General features: G+C 46.1%; 1 long non-coding RNA gene across 1 annotated transcript; it reads left to right on the forward strand.

The window, feature by feature from the left end:
* The first annotated feature begins 1,856 nt into the window (after positions 1 to 1,856).
* Positions 1,857 to 2,422, forward strand: LOC139026737 (uncharacterized). Its single transcript, XR_011478658.1, has 3 exons — positions 1,857 to 1,903; positions 2,139 to 2,320; positions 2,355 to 2,422. It is a non-coding gene; the product is annotated as an uncharacterized lncRNA (long non-coding RNA).
* Positions 2,423 to 9,002: the final 6,580 nt, after the last annotated feature.

Here is a 9,002-nt window from a genome sequence, read left to right on the forward strand (position 1 = left end):
GTATTACCTCTGGGAACATGCAAGCCCATGACCGCAGTGGTATTAGCTGGGAACCATCAAAGCCCAGACGACCCAGGTATTACCGTGCTGGGAACTTCAAGTCCAGACACCAGTGTAGATTAGCTGGGAACATCAACCCAGACGCCCAGTGTAAGTTAAGCTGGTGAACATCAAGCCCAGAACACCAGTGTAGTACTGCTGGGAACAATTAACAGCCCAAGAACCAAGTGTATTACCGTGCTGGGCATCAAGTCCAGACACCCAGTGTAATTACCTGCTGGGAAACATCAAGTCCAGACACCAGTGTATTACCTGCTGGGGAACATCAAGTCCAGGACACCAGCGATTACCCTGCTGGGAACATCAACCCAGACACCAGCGTATTACCTGGCTGGGAAAACATCAACCCAGACACAGCGTATTTACCTGCTGGAATCAAAGTCCAGACACTCAGCGTAATTAACCTGCTGGGAACATCAAGCCCAGAACCAGTGTATTAGCCTGCTGGGAACTCAAGTCCAGACACCCGTGTTATTACCTGCTGGGAGCATCAAAGCCCAGACAGCCAAGCGTATTAGCCTGCTGGGCAAATCAGCCCCAGACACCAGCGTAATTCCTGCTGGGAAATCCAGCCCAACATTTCAGTGTATTAGCTAGGAATCATCAAAGGCCCAGCCACAGCGTATTACCTGCTTGGAACATCAAAGCCAGACACCAGTGTATTAGCTGCTGGCGAACATCAAAGGCCCAGACACAGCGTGATACCTGCGGGTAACATCAAGTCCAGACAGCAATTGTAAATCAGTGTATTCCTGGGAAGCATCAAAGTCCCAACACCAGGTATTACCTGCTGGGGAACAAGATCACCAGACACCAGATGTATACCTGCTGGGAAGCATCAAGCCAGACACCAGTGTATACCTCCTGGGAAACAATCAAGCCCAGACACCAGTGTATTACCTGGGAACATCAAGCCCAGACACCAGCGTATTACCTGCTGGGAACATCAAGCCAGACACCAGTGTATGACCTGTGGAACATCAAGCCCAGACACCAGTGTATACCTCCTGGGAACATCAAGCCCAGACACCAGTGTATGAGTGGAACATCAAGTCCCAGACACCAGCGTATTACCTGCTGGGAACATCAAGCCCAACACCAAGTGTATTACTGGGAACAATCAAGCCCAGACCCAGTGTAATTAGCTGGGAACATCAAGCCCAGACACCAGTGTATTACCTGCTGGGAACATCAACCCAACACCATGTATAGCTTGGGAACTCAAGCCCAGACACCAGCGTATTACCTGCTGCGAACATCAAGCCAGACACCAGTGTATTACCTTGCTGGAACATCAAGTCAGACACCAGTTGTATTACCTGCTGGGAACTATCAAGTCCAGACACCAGTGTATACCTGCTGGGACATCAAGTCAAGACACCAGTGTATTTACTGCTGGAACATCAAGTCAGACACCAGCGTATTACCTGTGGGAATCATCAAGCCAGACACCAGCGTATTACTGCTGGGAACATCAAGCCCAGACACCAGATGTATTAGCTGCTGGAACATCAAGCCCAGACACCAGTGTATGACTGCTGGAATATCAAGTCAGACAGCAGTGTATTACCTGCTGGGAGCATCAAGCCCAACACAACCAGTGTATTACCTGCTGGGAACATCAAGTCACAGACACCAGTGTATTAGCTGGAACATCAAGCCCAGACGATAGTGGAGGTCCATAGCGCCCGACTAAGTGGCTCGTCCAGGCTATCAGACCTTCACAACTCGTATGTGTTCATAATAACCAATAAAGATGGAATGGTACCCTGGAGGAAAATGTGTCTGGCTTTTCAATTTCGTCAAAGGGAGGGTTTAGTATTGTTTATCTAGTCCAGGAAGGGTTTAGTATTGTTTATCTATCAAGGAGGAGGTTCAGTATTGTTTCTAGTCCAGGGAGGAGGGTTTATGTATTGTTTATCTAGTCCAGGGAGGGTTTAGTATTGTTTTATCTAGTCCAGGAAGAAGGTTTAGTATTGTTTATCAGTCAGGGAGGTTTAGTATGTTTGTCAGTCCAGGAGGAGGGTTTAGTATTGTTTATCCCAGGGGTGTTAGTATTGTTATTGCATCAGGAGGAGGGTTTAGTATTGTTTATCCAGGGGATTGGTTAGTATTGTTTTCTAGTCCAGGAGGAGGGTTTAGTATTGTTTATCTAGTCCAGGAGGAGGGTTTAGTATTGTTTATCTAGTCAGGGGAGGGTTGTATTGTTTATCTAGTCCGTGGGGAGGGTTTAGTATTGTTTATCCAGGGGAGGGTTTTAGTATTGTTATTTAGTCCAGGAGGAGGGTGTTAAGTATTGTTTATCTAGTCCAGGGGAGGGTTTAGTATTGTTTATCTAAGGGGAAGGGTTTAGTATTGTTATATAGTCAGTGGAGGGTTTAGTATTGTTTATGTAGTCCAGGGGAGGGTTTAGTATTGTTTTATCTAGTCCAGGAGGAGGTTTTAGTATTGTTTATCTAGGGGATGGTTTAGTATTGTTTATCTAGTCAGGAAGGGTTTAGTATTGTTTATCTAGTCCAGGGGAGGGTTAGTATGACCTAGTCCAGGAGGAGGGTTTAGTATTGTTTATCTAGTCCCAGGGGTACGTGACTTACTGTAGAATATCGGTGGACAACTTACAAATACTAGGTGTCCGTGGTAAGAACTGCTAAACTCTCCTTCCAGACAGTCACAATTAAAGCATCTTCCACAATCCAAAAATGAAATCTAGAAACGTTCCAATTCGCAACAAAGATCCTTCACTCGATGCTGCCTAACATTACCCTCGTAAAACTGACGTATCCTACAATCCTTGACTTTGGCGATTGTCATTTTACAAAATAGCCTCCAACACTCTACTCAACAAATTGCGACGCAGTCTATCAACAGCTGCATCCGTTTGTCACCGAAAGCCCCATTATTTAATACTACCACTCATTGTGACTGTATGCTCTCGTGTGCTTGGCCCTCAACTGCATATGTCGTCGCCACGCGTATGGTAAAGCCTGCCTTATCTCAGCTCACTGCGTCACCATAGCAGCACCCACGCCATATATCCGCTCACGGTATATCTCACTGATCATCCCCAAGCCAACACTCCTTTGGCCCGCCTTTCCTATCCAGTTCTCTGCTGCCGGTGTCATGTTGAACGAATTGCAAAAAATTGCCTAAATTGTAAATTACTCGCGTACTCATGCCTGGTTTAATTGGTTTAATAAAGGTGAAATAAAAAATGTATTCAATAATACTGGTGAATATATAGTTTTCTGGTGTTGTGTGAAATCATTACGAATAATATAAAACCCAGTCTGCCACACCACCAAGAGAATGTTAGCGACTTTTAACAGGTTGGGGATGTAAGTAGTCCGATCTGTACTAGGAGGGTGGCGTGTCTCGATCTGGTTTACAGTGTTTGTGGGTAGTATCTGACTGGTTTAATGTTTGAGAGGTAAGTCGCTGTCCTGTTGACAGTGGAGGATGTCTCGTCTTGGTTGATCAGTGTTGAGGGAGGCGGTACGTAGTTCTTGACTCCTGGTTGACAGTGTTGGGAGGATGGCGTAAGTTAGTCTCGACTCTTGGTTGACAGGTGTTGAGGGAGGGGTAACGTAGTCTTGACTCTTGGTTGACAGTGTTGGGGGAGGGGTAATGTAGTCTAGACTCTTGGTTGACAGTGTTGGGGGATGGGTAATGTATTGATGCTCGAGTGCCAAATCAACACAAATTTGTTTTACATTTGTCTTCGTTACTTCTTTTTGATATTTATGAGTCTTATTTTTGTATATATTTTTATATTTATATAGTTTTAAATTATTTGTGTTGTTCTGAATAAAAAGTACAGTTAGTGCAGAATGGTGCTTTATGTAAAATGTAAAATAACGTAGAATTGCACGAAATGTTTCTAAAAGGCMATTTTTTTCTCTGACCTGCAAATAAGATGATCTATTCATGCAATGTTTTTACTATAAAGGACATCTTTCCACCCCTACTCTTGTCCAGGGTGGTCTGTGACCCCAAAACCATCTGGCCCAGAGCGCTATCATAATTCCTGCGTTGCCATGTAATGCATACAGGACGAAGAACAGTTTCTAAAACTGCATATTTAAGGCTCGGGTCTATCCAAGAAGTGATGGTAAATGGTAGGAAGTTTCTCTGTTATCCACTTTGTTTAAATTATTATTATTATGGGTTTAGTGGAGCGTCACTTTCTTTCTTTCAAGCGTTCGAGGGTTTAGTTCAAATGTAATTTTCTGAATGGAGGGCTATCCATTTTCATATCAGAGGTCCGATTTTATCCATGTAACTTTATACTTGATAATAACAATATMATGTCAATATAATGTATGTATTTACTATATTATACCCTAAAGGAAAATAAACAAGTTGCAAATATGAGCGGCGATATGTCTGATCCAGAGTCAGCTGGTATAATCACCTGGTAGACAGATAGAGGAAGTAAATAATACACAATCAAACTTACCACAGTTCTATTCACGGCTAAACAGACAAAGTAGACTAGAGAGAAAACAGTCTTCGTATCCATTGTTTCCTGTGTGGATTTAAATAAAATATAAACTTGCCATTTGCCTGGTTTAGCCTACTTGCTTTATSACTTGAAACGTTTAACGAGAGAAGCAACATGAGTCGTCCGCGCTCCCGAAAGCCCCATCATGTGATGTTCACAATGCTTTGCCTCTCTGCTGGGTCCTAAAGTCCGACCYGTCTCCTGCTCCGGTGGCATACTAAACGTTATAAATCCGTTCTTACTACTCACCAGACGATGAAAATATTMATTGAAATTCAGATGGATTAGGATTTAAAAAAAATTGTATATAATTAATTACATTTCACAGATATTTCTCATACATTGATTTTACAGTATCCTAAGTAATGCCCCTCGTTGTTATACACTATTGTTAGGCTCTATAGCAGGCCTAACTTTACTAYGTTTGAGAGATTGTACCTGCTCCTATTCCCCCTAACTCTAACACAGTGACTCTAACTCACATCCCATCTGATGCTGTCATGGCTAACACGACAGACTCTTGTGTAAAATGAGAATCAGGGTAAAAGTTAACAATCACTATTGTGGTTAACATGGCCTGTGAACAAAACAGCCTGTTCAGGAACAGTATTGTGGCCCAGAGAGACTATGGCCTGCAACAAGTCAACATGCTTTTTGTTCTGGGTTCGTATGCTTTTAGAATGACGCTTGTATGAAAGGACTTTCCTTAGGCTTGAAGACACATGTACAAGGCCTGACTTTTATCCAGATATGAGGCTCCTGATTATATCTGTTTTTAAAGATGTGAATTAGTTAAAGATGCACCGTGTTGAAAACCACCATTTCCTGGTTGCTAAAATTGTAATCGTTCACCTAATTTCAGTTTGTGACAAAACAAGCAAGTATAGTGTAGAGAATCATTGTACCATCTAAACCTCTGTGAAATATATTTTTCAGAACCAAACATATTTTATTTTCAACAGTTTGAAGCTGGTGTACAATAGACCAAAAACTAAGAACGGGGAGCATAGAAATAGCAAACATAGAACACATCTACCGCTTCTTAGACTTGCTTTCAATGAGAAGGACATATTTACAACACACATTTCTATGTGACTTTGGTTAGGTCGCCCAAAAAGTGACATATTGCAGCTTTTAGATAGAGGTCTCTAGTTTTCATGAAATATGAAGTCAATTGATAGATTTAGTGCCACAGGCAGACCGTTGCCTGGACTGTATCATGGCTAAAGTAAAGGGAGATTTAATATAGGTTCTCACATGGCCCTCAGGCTGGAAATAGCTAAGAAATCATAGAATGGGTTGTAATAAGAAGGGCTCCTCCCAGAAACCCAGGAGACCTGGAGCTCCACCCCTCAGTTACAGGTACAGCTCATCACCTGTGAAACCCAGGAGACCTGGAGCTCCACCCCTCAGTTATCAGGTAAGCTCAATCACCGTGTGAAACCTCAGGAGACCTGGAGCTCCACCCCAGTTACAGTACAGCTCATCACACTGTGAACCAGGAGACCTGGGACTCACACCCCTCCAAGTTTACAGGTACGCAGCTCATCACTGTGGAACATATTCCCAGGAGTACGCTGGAGCTTCACCCCTCAGTTACAGTACCAGCTCATCACCTGGTGAACCCCAGAGACCTGGACCCACCCCTCACGTTACAGTACAAGCTCATCACCTGTGAAAGCCCAGGAGACTGGAAGGCTCACCCCCGTTACAGTACAGCTCAATCACCTGTGAAACCCAGGAGACCTGGAGAGTGCCACCCTCAGTTACAGGTACAGCTCATCACCTGTGACGAACCTAAGCCACTGTAGGTACGCCATCACGTAACCGGAGACCTGAGCCACCGCCTCAGTTACAGTCACTGCTCATCACCGCTGAGAATACTCCAAGGACAACCTGGAGCTCACCCCTTCAGTTACAGGTACAGTCCCATACGGAGACCACCACCTGTTAGTCACTATCACGGACCAGGTGCCCCTAGAAGGAGATACAACCTGTATAAAGGCGAGAAAAATGATATCAATTAACTCTCCTCATGCTGAAACTACTGAAGATAACAGGTCAGGGCGTATGAAATGGTTAATGACACTTTCCCAGTATAATAAAAGATAAACAGAACATCAATACATCCGCTCCTCAATAGCCCTCCCCATCTGGACGGAATGGAAGCACACCATGTAGGTCTCCCTTCACAATGAGGCCTTCTACTATCTGCATAATAACTCAATGGAGTGTTGTAGACCTAGGGTTGCAAAACTCTTCCATAAATTCCCGCGTTTTTTGGTGTGGAGGTTTTTCTGGAATAAGGATTTCTGGAAAACCAGGGAATTTATTGCACGTTCCAGAATTTTGCAACCCTGTGGAGACCACAGAACAGGGCTGGTCAATGTCGGTCGGGGTGCCAAAACAGTTTCGGTTTCCATCCTCTCCTTCTAATCAGGGAGCTTTAGTCTTGGAGAACACGGTAGAAACAAAAAACAGATGTTGTTTCTACCTGCTCCAGGAACCGGACGTGAACTTCCCCAGAAGAATTACAATTGTAATTTGTCCCATATTGAAACACTAGTGGCGGCTTTAAACAGCTGAAGTATAAGTGAACTGACCCACAACCTCACCCTGGACTAATGTCTACCTGGCCCACCACTCCACCCTGGACTAATGTCTCCCTACCCAACCACTCCACCTCTGGAACTAATATCTACCTGGCCCATCCCCCCCCCACCACCCACCCTGAACTAATGTCTACCTGGCCCACCACTCCACCCTGGACTAATGTCTACCTGCCCACCACTCCACCCTGAACTAATATCTACCTGCCCACCACTCCACCCTGGATCTAATGTCTACCTGGCCCACCTTACTCCACCCTGGACTAATGTACTACCTGGCCCACCAACCTCCACCCTGGACTAATGTCTACCTGGCCCACCACTCCACCCTGGACTAATTCTACCTGCCCACCACTCCACCCTGGACTAATATCTACCTGGCCCACCACCTCCACCCTTGGACTAATGTCTACCGTGGCCACCACTCCTACCGCTGGACTAATGTCTACCTGGCCACACACTCACCCTGGACTAATGTCTACCTGGCCCACCACCTCCACCCTGGAACTAATTCACTTTAACCTGGGCCACCACTCCACCCTGACTAATTCTACCTGGCCCACCACTCCACCCTGGACTAATGTCTACCGGCCCACCACTCCACCCTGGACTAATGTCTACCTGGCCCACCACTCCACCCTGGACTAATGTCTACCTGGCCCACCACTCCACCCTGGACTAATGTCTACCTGGCCCATCACTCCACCCTGGACTAATGTCTACCTGGCCCATCACTCCACCCTGGACTTGAACAGCCTTTACCACCAAGTCCACCTCTACAAGGCAACAATCCCAACGTCCTTCAGGCCACGACCCTGAAGGACGTCAGCCTCAACCGTAGCCCCAGCACCTCACACAGGAGCAACAGCGCTACGGACAACCCTCCAAGACCAGAGAGACACCGTCCCAGACCAGAGAGACACCGTCCCAGACCAGAGAGACACCCACCCAGACCAGAGAGACACCGTCCCAGACCAGCGATACGCCCTCCTGAAGGACCTGCACCAAGAGAACCCACTCCAAGAGGACATACACCCAGACCACAGCATCACCAGCCACACACCAACAAGGTACGTCCACCCAAAGCAAGCCCTGGCCACACCCTATAGAGACCCCCATATCAGACCTATGTCCCTTCTGCCCACCCCATGCCCTCCACCCCTGCGGCAAGGACCTCAACATGACAGCAGGACATATGCCCAGGCTGTGAGCAGAGCAACAGACCCAACCCCCACTATTACACACGGCCAAGCCCCATCCTGCAACAGGCCCAACCCCCACTAATACAACCCCCCAAGCCCCATCCTGCAACATAAGAGGTCTGTATCAGGTGCTCAACATGCTCTGCTCACACCTACTGTAATGGTCCGGGTCCTAAACCACACAAAAACAACACTAGATACTGTGGAACACAAAGCTTTTACTATCTTCATCCTGGAATATACAAGGTCTGAGGTCATCTGCCTTTGGCCTAAAGAGCAGGAACCCAGACTTCATTAAAGAAATTGGAAATACAGACATTGTCAACCTGCAAGGAACATGGTATAGAGGAGACAGACCCACTGGTTTCCCTCTAGGTTACAGAGAGCTGCTAGTCCCATCCACCACACTACCAGGTGGGTGGTATAGAGGAGACGGACCCACTGGTTTCCCTCTAGGTTACAGAGAGCTGGTAGTCCCATCCACCAGAGGGAAATCAGTGGGTCTGTCTTCTCTATACATGTCCTTGCAGGTTGACAATGTCTGTATTTCCAATTTCTTTGATGGCTTGTCTGGGGAGTGTCCTGCTCTCTGTCATACCTCAGCTTTGTCACCTCTCCTTCAGTGCCATG

The sequence above is a fragment of the Salvelinus sp. IW2-2015 genome, unplaced genomic scaffold, assembly GCF_002910315.2.
Source record: "Salvelinus sp. IW2-2015 unplaced genomic scaffold, ASM291031v2 Un_scaffold5647, whole genome shotgun sequence".
Lineage (NCBI taxonomy): Eukaryota > Metazoa > Chordata > Actinopteri > Salmoniformes > Salmonidae > Salvelinus > Salvelinus sp. IW2-2015.